We start from the raw sequence: 13,920 nt of genomic DNA on the forward strand, positions 1-13,920 counted from the left end.
TTTCAATCATATTGGACATTTTAAAATCCTAAAATAAATTAGATCTAGGTGTTTGAGCAGTAGGATGGAGGAGAAAGTGTAGAGGAAGCAGCAAGTGGAGAAAGTAAAACCTTTTCATTTTTGCAAACCTAGTGCTCAGTACGTGAGTCTCACAATAGCATGGAACTCACTTTCTCTTCATTCTTCCCCTGAATGACATTTGTCGGTGTTTTCAATTGTCTTCTTTTTGAAGAAACTCCCTTTAATGTCCAACAACCGCCTTTTAGAAAAGAAAAAAATGCTTATTGAACCTCAGGGAAGTTTGGTTTTGATTCTTCCTTGTTTTTATTGTATTTGGTGCAGCAAACTTGGGCAAGAAAACACTTTGTTTTCCTTTACCTTTCAGGCTTGACCCCAGCAGAGGAGAATTTTAGAGCTAGCACAACTCTGAGGGCCAGCTCACCAAAATGCTCCAGCTATAGTGGGAGGGTCCGGAGATGCAGAAAATGAAGTGCATGACTCAAGGTCAAGTGCATCACTCAAGTTCAAACAGGTAGTTAGAGGTAAAGTTGGATTAAGGACATGGGTCTCCAGACACCTCATCGTGTGAATTTCACACTTGAGCACACTGGGTCCTCAAGATCTTATGGGCTCTGCTTTCCCTGTGGGACTGGGAGAGCTTGGAAGAGTGTACGTGGGGACCAGGAGAGGATGGTGGGGCAGAGCCTGTCACCAAAGGCTGACAGCGCTCTGTTACCCACCCCAAACACCCCCCAGGCATTGTGAGCCTCTCACAGGCTTGCTGGGGTGGTGATGTTTTGAGTTACTCCAAGTCAAGGTCTTACATACATTTGTTTCTTCTGTTCTTATTTTATCTTTCTCTTTAAATAACAGTATTTTTGCTTTAAAATATAGAATTATTGTTTTAAAAAAAGAAAACTTAGAGAAAGGATTTGAAAATGATTTTAGCAGAGCCCAGAAAAAGAGAAAGACACAGACGAGGGGGAAGAAGGAAGGAAGGAAGGAAGGAAGGAAGGAAGGAGGGAGGGAAGGAAGGAAGGAAGGAAGGAAGGAGGGAAGGAAGGAAGGAAGGAAGGGAGGAAGGAAAGAAGGAAGGAAGGAGGGAAGGAAGGAAAGAAGGAAGGGAGGAAGGAAAGAAGGAAGGAAGGAGGGAAGGAAGGAAAGAAGGAAGGGAGGAAGGAAGGAAGGAAGGAAGGAAGGAAGGAGGGAGGGAGGGAGGGAGGGAGGGAGGGAAGGAAGGAAGGAAGGAAGGGAGGAAGGAAAGAAGGAAGGAAGGAAGGAAGGAAGGAGGGAAGGAGGGAAGGAGGGAGGAAGGAAGAGAGTTCATTTCATGTTAATCTTCAAAATCTGGGCCTTTCCCTGGAAAGACTAATTTTCTTGGTGGTGGACAAGAATTGGGAAGTAGAAAAGTTTACTGGCAACCAGACTCAGGAAGTCTGGGCAGTTCAGTGGCAGATCCAGAGTCACTGGGCGATGTGGGAGGGTGCCCCTTAAACACGTGAACAGGGTGCATCCTTTTCTCACTTACATCCAAAATTCCCAACTGTCCTCACAGGACACAGCATGGAGGCAGATGCCTCTTTCTCACTGTGGCTCTCGGGTGGTATGAACATCTCCTTTCTGATTTCCCATCTCCCTCTGATTTTATTTATCCCAAAACAGTTGAGCTGACTTTTAGGGAAAAGGAGACATGGTGGCAGGTGAATGCTGGAGGCTGGGAGGATGTGTCTTACAGGAAAATGGAGGGAGTTTTGTAGGAAGAGCATTTTGGAGATGACATTTCTGTTTCTTTTACACCTGTCTGTAAAGATCCTGTTTTGTTTTGTTTTGTTTTTTCCCCGTCGTGCTGGGAATTGAACCCAGGGCCTTGTGCACGTGAGGCAAGCTCTCTACCAACTGAGCTATATCCCCAGCCCAAGATCCTGATTCTTTTGACATGAGTACACATGCCTGTTTTCTACCCTTACCTTCACAAATGATCTCCCTCCAAGATGATTCCTAATTCAAGATGATCAATTCTTTTCAGACACAAAGGGACAGTCGCTGCTGTGTGTGTTTTGTTAAGGGGCTGGCTTACATACATGGACCCCCATTTTTCCCTCTGCGTGTTGAATTTTAAGGATCAAGTGCCCTTCAGCATGGAGTCTGGCACATGGGATGTGCTCAATTCGTGATAACTGCTATTATTTTCATTGTCTTAGGTCTCCCTTATAAAATTACAGAGGTGGCTTATCAACTCTTATGCATCTAATTAAATGAAATCAGGGCAGGCACAATGGAAACCAGGAAGGACATTAGGAAAATTTGGCAGTCGGCATCAAAGGAATCAAATCTGCTTTGTCTTCCCTTCTTCTCCCCTTTCCAGTCACGGTAGTTTATTATGCTTGGCTCCTGGCGTTTCGACCTCTCGGTGTCCTACTCAGTCCCACACGGTGGCTGCAGAAGAGCCACAGTGGCCTGTGCCGGGGGAGGCACCAAATGTGGACAGGCCCTGAAACAGCTGCAGGAGGAGGAGGGGGCGGGGAGGGGAGGCTGAAGATTGAAGAGGCAGTTTGAATTTAGGAGGGTTGATCAGACCTTTTGCAGCGTAGTGATTTTTATTAACTAATTGCAAGGCTTGGCATCATCCCAGGAATGACGTTTTGCAGGTTGAATAGATTCAGCAGTTCTACCAACTAGTTAGATTAGCCCTAATGACACAATAAAATGCTTATGTTTACAGAAAGTCTACAGATATTGAACCCTGGGCACTTTTCCAAAGAATAGAATAAATGGCGAAAGTGAATGGAACACAAATGGCGTTAGGTTTGGGTCTTAAGTGTCCCCCAAAGCCTCATGATCAAAGGCTTGGTGCCCAAATGATGGTGCTGTTGGGAGGTGGTGGAACCTTTAGTAGGTGGGGCCCAGGGAGAGGAAGTTAGGTCATGGGGGGTGTGCCCTTGAGCAGGATACCAGTACCTGTCCTTCCCCACTTCTTCCTGGCCACCATGAGATGAGCAGTGTCCTCCACCACATGCTCCCCACCATGATGTTCTGCCTCACCACAGGACCAAAGTGATGGAACCAAGGGACCATGATCCGAAACCATGAGTCAAAATAAATCTTCCTTTCTTCAGTGTTGCTTATCTCAGGTATTGTGTTACAGTGACAGATGGTGACTAATGCAGGGGGAAAGAGAGAGAAGGACAGGAAAGGAAGGCAGAGAGGGAAAATGGGAAAGCAGGAAGGAGAGAGTAAGAGAGAGAGGGTGGGGAGAGGGAGAGAAAGAGGAGAGGAGAGAAAAGGAGAGAGGAGGAGAGGAGAGGAGAGAAAAGGAGAGAAGAGGAAAGAAAGAAAGAAAAGGAAGCAAGTTGTCTTAGGGTTTGCTAACCCCCTGAGGGTAAAAGCTGGGCAGGATGGGGCAAGGTTGTTCTCACTGAGAGCCTTTGTAGGAGTGTGACAACATCCAGAATCAAGTTAACACAGCATCATCTTTTTTTAGAAGACAATTCAGGGAAGATTTTTCTTTTCCAGCAACTCAACAAGTATCCTTTGAAATGGGCTGACCACAGTCAAGTCCTTACATAAAGTCCTGCCAAAGTGTTTCACAACTATCTTTTTGGAGCCAAGCAAATTATTTTTAACCAGTAGACGCTGAAGACTCCCTGAAGCAGGTCATCAAACAGAAGTCTGTGTTCTTCCACTGTTGATTCTAATCTCATAATTCAAAACAGTTGAAATGTGTAAACATCAACAAAGGACATAGGAAGCTTCACAAAAGCCCAGCATGGTCAGCTGGAAGAACTTTTGGATCCCTGGCTCATTGTCTCTGAGCTGAATGAGGACCCAGTGTTGTTGAGCAATATCTCCAGAGACGCACAGCCAGTGTCAAGGCCAGGGTTGAACTGAATCCCCAGGTCTGACTCCTGATTCAGCAATACTCCCCTCTACATGATGGCCTTTTCCTGAAAACTCTTCAAAGACCAACTTCCTCAGGGATATTTTGTTGTGGGCAGAATCAAATCTTCATAATAAAAGGGATGCAGCTCCACTTGGTTGACTTGTGAGCTTTAAAAAGTAGATTGAACTGGTTTGGGTCACCAGTGTATCCTCCCTTTTGCCTGAGATCGCCCAGGAGGAGGGACGGTTGCATCCTCTCCCTGCAAAGACTAGCTTGTGGGGAGAAAAGGAGAACTGCAATGGCATGTGGAACGCTGGGCATCCATGTGACACCTCTTCACCCCTCTTCTCCCCAGAAAGCTATAAAAGAGACCCTGGGGAATGTGTCATCAACATTGCAGCCTAGAGACAGGACTCCCTCTGCCATGGGGATGTGACTCCTTCAGTGATTGTCTGAGTGATTTGCCTCTCACTCAGACTTTCTGATCTTCAGTTTCCTCATTACACAATTCAGGGACCTTCTAAATCAGGAGGACTGAAAATGTTTCAGCAGAATTATGGATATGGTGACTTAATGTAAATGATAATTTGCTCTACAGATTTAAGTTAATAATAACAATAATAATGATGCTGCTGCAATTAATAGGAGTGCAGTTTTTAAAAATTGAACACTCCTCTGGCTCTTGCCACTTAGCCAGTTGGCAAACACTTTGATGGAAATATCCAATGTGACCAAGTCGATATAAAGTAATAGTTAGAAGAAAGAATTTTGGCATTAGACAAATCTGAGTTTTAAAACTTGTTCTATCACTGACAAGTTATTTACCTGCTAAGCCTAGTTCCTCATGTGTGCCATGGAGATGGTAAAACCACCCATCTCTCTGCTTCGCATGAGGATTGAGTGATCTCTGCACACACAGCATCTAGTTCGAGGCCCGGCACATACGTAACACTACCTTCCAAATGTTAACTCGTTTTATTAGTAAAAGAAGTCAAGACTCTTCCTCTCTAGAGAGCTGAGATGGAATTTGGTCCTGAAGCCTGGAACTAAGGCAAGATGAAGTGCCTTTGAAGGGGATGTCTGCCTGAGCTGTGGAGAAGGCCAAGCAGGCGTGGGACTCTGGTCTCACGCACCCTGGTCTGGACACACCCTTCCGTTCAGCAAAGGAAGCTGCTCCAGTGATCCGTGAAAGTCAGGACCGGAACGCAAACCTGACTGGTCTAATGCTCCTTCCAGAATCCCCCACGCAGTCTCAACACAGAGAAAGGGCTAGTGGGTCCCTTTACAGTACAATGGGGGACTTCTTAATGCAATTAGGAATATAAATTAGGCTGTAATCATATCATTTAATTGGATATATTCTGTAGCTTGAAGATTTGTTATTGGGTAATTTTAATTTAAATGGAAAGATATCCTTATTTTCTTAAATTGATCATTGTTGCAGTATTCTAAGATGAAGCGTTTTTCAACGTATACTACAAACGAGAGCGACCCTATGGGAGGGACACGGGTGCAGATGTGAAGCTTGTAATTTGAACATTTTGTGCCAGGATATGAAAAGAAATTTTGAGAAATAACAGATTGGCACCCTGCAATTTTCTGGTGTGCATACGTGTGTGGTGTGTGTGTGTGTGTGTGTGGTGTGGTGTGTGTGTGTGTGTGTGTGTGTGCTGTGTGTGTGGTGTGTGTGTTGTGTGTGCATGGTATGTGTGGTGTGTGTGTGTGTGTGTGGTATGTGTGTGTGTGTGGTGTATGGTGTGTGTGGTGTGTGTGTGTGGTGTGTGTGGTGTTTGTGTGTGTCTGTGGTATGTGTGTGGTGTGGTGTGTGTGTGTGTGTGTGTGGTGTGGTGTGGTGTGTGTGTGGTGTGTGTGTGCTGTGTGTGTGCTGTGTGTGTGGTGTGTGTGTTGTGTGTGCATGGTATGTGTGTGTGGTATGTGTGTGTGGTGTGTGTGGTATGTGTGTGTGTGGTGTATGGTGTGTGGTGTGTGTGTGTGTGTGTGGTGTGTGTGGTGTTTGTGTGTGTCTGTGGTATGTGTGTGGTGTGGTGTGTGTGTGTGTGGTGTGTGGTGTGTGTTTGTGTGTGGCATGTATGGTGTATGTGTGTGTGGTCTGGTGTGTGTGTGGGTGGTGTATGTGTGTGTGTGTGTGTGGTGTGTGGTGTGTGTGAGGTGTGTGTGGTGTGTGTGTGGTGTGTGTGTGTGTGGTGTGTGTGGTGTGGTGTGTGTGTGTGTGTGTGGTGTGTGTGTGTGGTGTGTGTGTGTGTGTGGTGTGGTGTGTGTGTGTGTGTGTGTGGTGTGTGTGCAGTTGGTATGTGTGTGTGTGTGTGGTGTGTACACACATAACTTTTACTGCGTATAAAAAAGATGCTGGCATTTTGCTGCAGGAGTTGTGTGACCCCTGAAGTGAAATCTGACCATCAGAAAGTCACCTGAGCCATCAGAATAAAGGCAGAAGCCCTCCCCCAGACCCTGCGCCCAAGTCATTGCTCCCTGCCCCCACTTCCTCCAGCTCGCCCAGTGAGCTTGCTCCCTCCAACCAGCACCCAGAGGACCTTCCTCCCCGCTCTCCCCTCTGGGTGCTTCCTGCTAACCCCACAGGCCTCCCTTTAGATGCAGATGTGCATGTTCAGTTGGGGTTCCCTGACTTTGTTACTCTTCTTAGAGCCTAAACAGCCAAGGAAAGTCTACTTCTTTTAGAAATTACCTGCATGATCCCTTTTGCTTGGATGAAAGTTTATAATGCTTCGTAAAGTCCATCTGATTACTTTTGGTATTTGATTTTTATAGCATTCCTTGAAAAGGTTATTTTAAATAGTTTTTATGGGTTTTTAAAAATCTGTTAAGGGTTTTGGGGGTGGGAAACAAGTCAAAAGTCAAAAGCCAGTATCCGGGTCATGCCGTCTCGTGGTCATCTCTCTGTTTTGAACTCTGATATAAAGTGATGGAGAACATTTATTCCACCAGAAGTCCCTTTGGGAAAATCACCGTATGTGTTTGAAAAAAAAAATTGAGAATCTTGATTGAAGGGGAGACTCAGAGGGGAAAAACAAGTAACAAGATATGACTAGTTGTCCAAACTGCTTTCTAAGGAGGTTGGGACCAGTTATTGTAGAATTCATAGCTTTGACAAGCAGTAATGAGAAATTCGGAAGTTCCAATGGGGAGAAGTTGCTGGTGTGACCCCAAATTTTTCCCAAAATAGAAGGGAAAGCATCTCACTGAGTTTTTAAGAAGTCTCAGAGGGCCAGGGAAAGGCCAGAGAAACTGACAGCAGAGAGATGAGCAGCCAGCCTCCAGCCAGCTCTGTGACCAAGAAGCGACACCTGTGTCCAGGCAGGACTTCCAGGTCGTCTGCTGAGGAGCATGTGTTGACCCCCTCTGTGTCCCTACCACTGATGTGCTCACCCGTGCTTTTGCCTCAAGGCCTCTGAGTTAGGGACAGAGCCTGCCTGTGCAGACAGATGTCTGGGTCATGGGGGAATGTCACCTGGGTTCCCCTGAGCAATGCAGTGTGGGCCTTGTGTGTGTGTGCATATGCATGTGGGTCCATATGTGTGCTTGTGAAGATGTGTCTGAGTGTTCATGTTTTGGGGGGAGCTCCTCCGGCCCCTCAGTAGTCATATACAGCTGTATCCACTAAGTCTAAGCCCAGGTCTCAACCTCAAGAGGGAGACAGACAAGGCCCAGAAACACAAGGCACACAGGTAAAGCCCCCATTCCTGTCCTGACTGCATCCCAGGTGAGCAGGTAGAGAAGGTCAAGTGTCCCTCTGTGCCCTTGTGGGTTCTCCCTGACTGTGGACTCACAAGTGGTTGCCTCTGCTCTTTCCTGACAACTTCCCAGGTTCCCTCTCACGCAGGTCGCATGATTGGGTGTCAGAGGTCACCCCTACGGAATCATATTGTCTCTTCTGTTGCCAGGCTTCAGGGCAGGGAAGCTTGTTTGATGTAATTGTCAGTTCAAAAAATCAGCAGAAGTCGAAGAATGAACTCTGATCAGAGTTGGAGCCTGCGGAGATTGCCAGGGTCCCAGTGAAAGCTGGTGAAACCTTGTAATAAAACATTTATTAGGATTGTGATTTTGCAAATGACAAATCAATTTGGAGCTATGTTCCTTCTGCCAGCTGGAGCAGCACAGCTGGGCTTCCCACCCATCACCGGCTGACATTTCCTTGAACTCCCAGCCTCAGCCTTTCAATGCGCAGCAAACGTGTGACACAAATGTAGCAGAGCAGACTGCTCCTGCAAGGCACAAAGCGCTCTGACAGGCCAGCACAGCGGCCTGTGTGGCCACCATAAATAAAGCATCAGCGGATTCGGGAAAAGGGATGCGTAACTGAACTGAGGGGACAAGAGTCAGGTTTCGTACCATCATCCCAAAGGGAATGCAGCTAATGGCTTTATCGTTTCTTCCCCAATCCGGTTGAATGGCAGGGTAGGCAGCTTAGGAAGGCTGGCGCGCTGAGGGCAGGCCCCAGGCACAACTGCCAGGAAGCCCAGACCTTACTGGGGAAGTCCTTTTTAGAAGGCCTGGGGAGTGGACGGAGAGGAACAAAAAGTTAAAAAGAAAAGAGGGAAAATGGAGTGGAGTTATCTTCTGCTTCACAAAGAAATCCTAAACCTTGGAGAAGCAGTTTTCCACAAGGCCTTAGACTCCAGTCCCTACCGGGAACTATGGCTATGCCAAGGTGAGAGGCCTGCTAGGTGCCTTACCTAGGTGGCCCCCAGAGAAGGGACTCAGGGAAGGTGTGTTGACTCATTTTACCTTTAACTTTATTAATTCCCTGTTCCTTCTTCCCTCTAAATCCTTCATTCCAACTTTTTTTTAAGAACTTAACCTTTATAACCTTTATTTATTTATTTTATTATTATTATTAATTTTTTTTTTGAGGTGCAGGGGATTGAACACAGGGCCTTGTGCTTGCGAGGCAAGCACTCTAACAACTGAGCTACATCCCCAGCCCCTTCATTCCAATTTTTAATGTGACCTTGGCTTAATGAAATCCTAACCCCTACTGAGAAGTGGACAGGCACACAGAAAAGAATCATGAGACTGTAAATTGAAATAGTATAAATTGTAAATTTGAGAATTTACTTCTAGTCAAGGTGGAATAGCTACAAAATAGGACAAAATGCACGCAACGATATTTTCAGTCACTTCGGACTTTGGACAGTGGGGGACAATGATGTCTGAGATACAGGAGACAAACAAGGGGAGCCCTGTGCTTGCCCACAGGCTGCCTGGAGGGGAGGGACCAGAAACAGCTGGGTAGAGTCTTCCTGGGTGCAGGGCAGGATGCAGGGACTGTGAGAAGGGCTGAGGTTGGAGTTTGCAGGTCGTGCTGAGAGGGGAGAGTTCCAGAGAGTTCCAGAGAGCTCCAGAGGGGCCTCCGGTCTGCAGCCTGACACCGCCAGGTCTGTGCGTGTGAGGAGGCTACCCAAGGCCAGGAAAAGACCAGCCCAGAGATTGCCGTGAGCAATAACGTAAACCCGTATGGGCCCAGCAGAGGTCTGTGAACCAGGGTGGAAAAGGTCATAATGCACACTGTACCTGGTCGTGTTTTCTCATAGTATCACCTCAACAGTGAGAAAAATTTTGAATGAGGTTTCCTTGACCCAGCTGTTGGCTTCAGATCTGCTATTTTGCTGCCACCATTTTTCTCCCTTCCCCACACCACTTTACAACCCAGATTGTTAGCCTGGAACTTCCTCACCAGCCATTGGTCTGTTGTTATTAACCCTCGAAATTCCACTACTTAAGAATAGCTCCCCCGCCATTTTCTCTCTCTCTCCTCCTCACTTTCATGCTCTCTCCTCCTGGCTTTTACTCTCTCTCTTGCGCACGCGCTCTCTCTCTCTTTCTCTCATTCTCTCTCTTTCTCTCTCACCCTGCAGGGAGACACTCTGCCTATCTGCTTAATAAAATCTCTTGTGTGAGTTCCCGCATCTGGAGTGGTTTCTGGGTGCTTTCACCAGTCAACAAAGCTTCAAAGCAAGCTACAGATGGATCACACAATTGTCAAATAATTCAATGGCATTCCATACAAAATTCAACACAAAATATCCAGCACCTCACAAGGTCAAATTCATAGTGTAATTATGTGTAATAGCCAAAAAGAGGAAAGGAGAAATGTCCATCCACAATTGAGTGAAGAGATAAGCAAGTCATAGAATATCCACGCAATGGAACACTACACAGCCATAAAAAAGGAACAAGCCATGGGTACATGCAATGACGTGGATGCATCTCAAAATAATTATGCTGAGTGAAAGAAGCCAGCCCACAAACAAACAGAAGCACATACTTTATTATTCCATTTACAAAAAATATTGACTATTAAAATGAATCATTAGTGAAAGAAATCAGATCATTGGTTGCCTGGGGATACTATAGTCAGGAGAGCCAGTGGAAACATTTTGGGGGATTTTGATTATGTTCATTTTGTTTATTGTGATGATGATTTATATACACACATATGTCAAATCCCATCAAAATGTATAGTTTGAACACCCACAGTTTATTAGATGTCAATTATAGCTCAATAATACCAATAATGCTTTTTTTTGTTTTGTTTTGTTTTTTTGGTGCCAGGGATTGAACCCAGGGGCACTCAACCACTGAGCCACACCCCCAGCCCTTTTTATTTTTTTGGTTTTGAGACCGGGTCTAAAGTTGCTTAGGGCCCCACTAAGTTGTTAAGACCTGCTTTGAATTTGTGATCCTCCTGCCTCAGCCTCCCAAGGTGCTGGGATTACAGGTGTGTGCCACCATGCTAGGCCAATGATGCTTTTTTTAAAGTAAATTTACCTCCTAAATTGTTTAACTGAAAATAACAATATTTACATCTTTATGCGGAAACCCCCAAGTTTTCAAATGCCACTTTGACTTTCTGATTTTTGCAGCAACCCTGTGGACTCAGAAGGTTAAAGGGTTCTCATTCTCGTGTCGAGAGAAGGAGACCCACTTCCAGAGGTGAGCAAGCTGGTCCAGGTTCCCATGGCCAAGCAGTGGCAGAACCAAAGTTCCCGGGGAGGGTTTCTGACCCTGGAGGCTTGGCAGCAGCTGCTCTGCTTAGTCACAAGTCTCACGGGGACCCTGGAGTTGGCCTGTTGGAGATTCTGTTTTCATCTGCCAGAATCTAACCAATAGCTCTCCAAGATCATTGTACTTTAACGGGGTACTAGATTTGGAATAAAATCAAAGATACAAGTGGCAGTTTGAGGGAACTCTCAGCACAAAATGCGAAGCACATTGCACCACAGAGACCCGGATGAGTGAGTGGCCAGCTTATTGATCACGGTGGGTAATCACTTAAATCCCCAGAGCTGGGTAATGGAGCTCCTGGAATTCCTGCTAAAGGGGGAGTCCATAAAAGGGAGGCTTCTCTGTGAATAACACACTCTCCTTGGAAACTCTCGGAGTCTTGGTCATGATCTTGTGACTGGAGCTGTGTTTCTCTTCATGTCTTTGAATTTGCTTTTATCTGACACATGTTTGAAGGACAGCGAGGCTCTGGGTTGCTCCTGCAGTTCTGAGATGCACAGAGTGAGGTTGGGATACCACACGCGTGTAAGCGCGCGCGCGCACACACACACACGGCATTCCATTTCCTTCTTTGCACCTCACCAGCCAGGTGTCTTAGACAGCACTGTCACCTGAGCACCAAATTTCACATTATATCTAAGGGCAGATTATTTGCTGCATAGGGATTTTAAAGTATGGCATGGTGTTGGAGCCAGGTGCAGCGGTGCACGCCTGTAATCCCAAGGGCTCAGGAGGCTGAGGCAGGAGGATCACAATGTCAAAGCCAGCCTCAGCAACCTAGTGAGGTGCTAAGCAACTCAGGGAGATCCTGTCTCTAAATAAAATACAAAAAAGGGCTGGGGTTGTGGCTCAGTGGTCAAGTGCCCCTGGGTTCAATCCCCAGAAAAAAAAAAAAAAAAAAAAAAAAAAAAAGTATTGGTCTTCCAATCTAAGCTTTTCTCTTTCTTTTGCTTTTTCTTTTTTTCCCCCTTTTTTCTTTTCTTTTCTTTCTTTCTTTATTTTTTTGTATGGCAGATTGGAATCGGGGCAACTAACCACTGAGTCACATCTCCATTCCTTTTTACTTTCAAACAGGGTCTTGCCAAGTTGCTTAGGACCTCGCTAAGTTGCTGAGACTGACTTTGAACTTCTGATCCTCCTGCCTCAGCCTCTAACCTAAACTTTTCTAAGAAATGAAGAAGTTTGTGTAAACTGTCACCAAAATCATTGCTTTTATTTTCAGTTTTCTATCTTCTACTGTTATTCTCAAAATTTTTCACTTTTTCTGTGTATTATCAGTCAAATCCTGTCTGCAATTACATTTTTCTCTTCTCCAGGCAAGCTGAACCACTCACCCATCTCTGTTCGCCCCTCCTGACTTCTGGTCTCATCCCTGTCTCTCCCAGGTATTCTCTCTGCTAGGATTCACTGATACCACCAGGTTCCATTTTATGCATGCTTCCCTCAAGCTCCATTCCAAATCTTCTCTGATGATTTCACAAGCCTTATTTAGCTCTGTCCTTACCTTCTCACATCATTTGATGTGTGTCCTAGTCTGCTTTATGTGACTATAACAGAATACACAGACTGGGTAATTTATAAAGAAAAAAACTTTATTTTTCACAGTTCTGGAGACTGGGAAGTCCAATATCAAGATAATGGTATCTGAAGGCCTTTGGGCTACATTATCCCATGGTGAAATGGGGATACAAGAGATCCCATGTGAGAGACTGAAAGAGCAAGAGGGGGCTGCTTTCCTCTCAAGCCCACTCTCATGATAACTGACCCCTCCAGTGATAAGGATGCCAATCCCTGCCCACAGGCAGAGGCTGCATCACCAGTCAATCACCTCTTATTAGGCCCCACCTCCCGACTCTGCTGCATTGGGGGTTATGGGCAACATAACCCCCAATGGGGGGCACCTTCTAACCCAGCAATGAGAGGCTTCCTGCTTGCCTGTCAGCTCCTGCCTTGTCCCATCGCCATGCAAAAACATGTGTATTTCCTTCACTGAGAGCTTAGCTCAGCTGGTTTGTTCAAATGGTGTCACTGAGAATCACACGTGTCACTGCATGTGACACACTCAGCTCAGGAGACAAGCAAGGGTCGCAATGAACTATAAGGCACAGTTGCCACTGGGATGCTGGACAAGCAGGCAAGTGCAGGATGCTGATGGGACAGTCACCATCAGTGGAGCAAGAGAGGAAGCCAGGCAGTGGCCTGAGGTGGCCCAAGGGGAACCGGGTGTCCTCGGTCGCCCTCAAAGCTACGGAAGGAGACCTGGTGCAAGGGTGATGTCACACCATCAGACAGGCCAGCAGGCAAGCTGCAATGGTCACTGTGAGCGAGGAGAATCAAATGGAGGGGAAGCAGTGGCATGGACGTGCTTTGACCCCCAGGTTCACCTGTTGGAGATTCTCAGCCCTCAACGCAGAGATGGTGGGAGATGATGGGGAGCTTTAAGAGGCAGGGCCCCGTGGGAAGTCCTTAGGTCCCCAGGAGAGCCACCTCCAGAAGGATTCAGGCAGCTTTTATGAGACCCCTGAGCAGAATGTGAGCTCTGTCTCCCATACTCCCACCAGGATGCCATCAGGTCCTCCCCAGAAGCAGAACCAACAGGACTGTCCAACCTTGGACTTTCAGCCTCCAAATCTTTGCGTTAAATAAACCTTTTTTCTTTATGAAGTTAGCCTGCCTTGGGTGTTTCATTATAGTAACAAAAAAATGGACCGATACAGAAAAGAACACCAGCTGTGGTCCTGAGATGAATTTCAGTGCTGGTGGCTATAGTCAGACCATTAGCTACCCTCTTCTAAGTTTTCACTGGGGTGCAGGGTTCCCTAGGGGCCACAAAGGAGCTGCCTCTGAACCTGTGTGGACAAGTACCTTTGCAGCATAAGGAGTGAGCCCAGCAGAGCATGAAAGACATTTCCTGGGAGCAATAATCGTTCAGTGCGCCACGGCTACACTCTGAGCTCCTCCACGGTGATCCCTCCAGACCACACTTCCCAGAATTG

This window comes from Sciurus vulgaris, assembly GCF_902686455.1.
Source record: "Sciurus vulgaris genome assembly, chromosome: 13".
NCBI classification, from domain to species: Eukaryota; Metazoa; Chordata; class Mammalia; order Rodentia; family Sciuridae; genus Sciurus; species Sciurus vulgaris.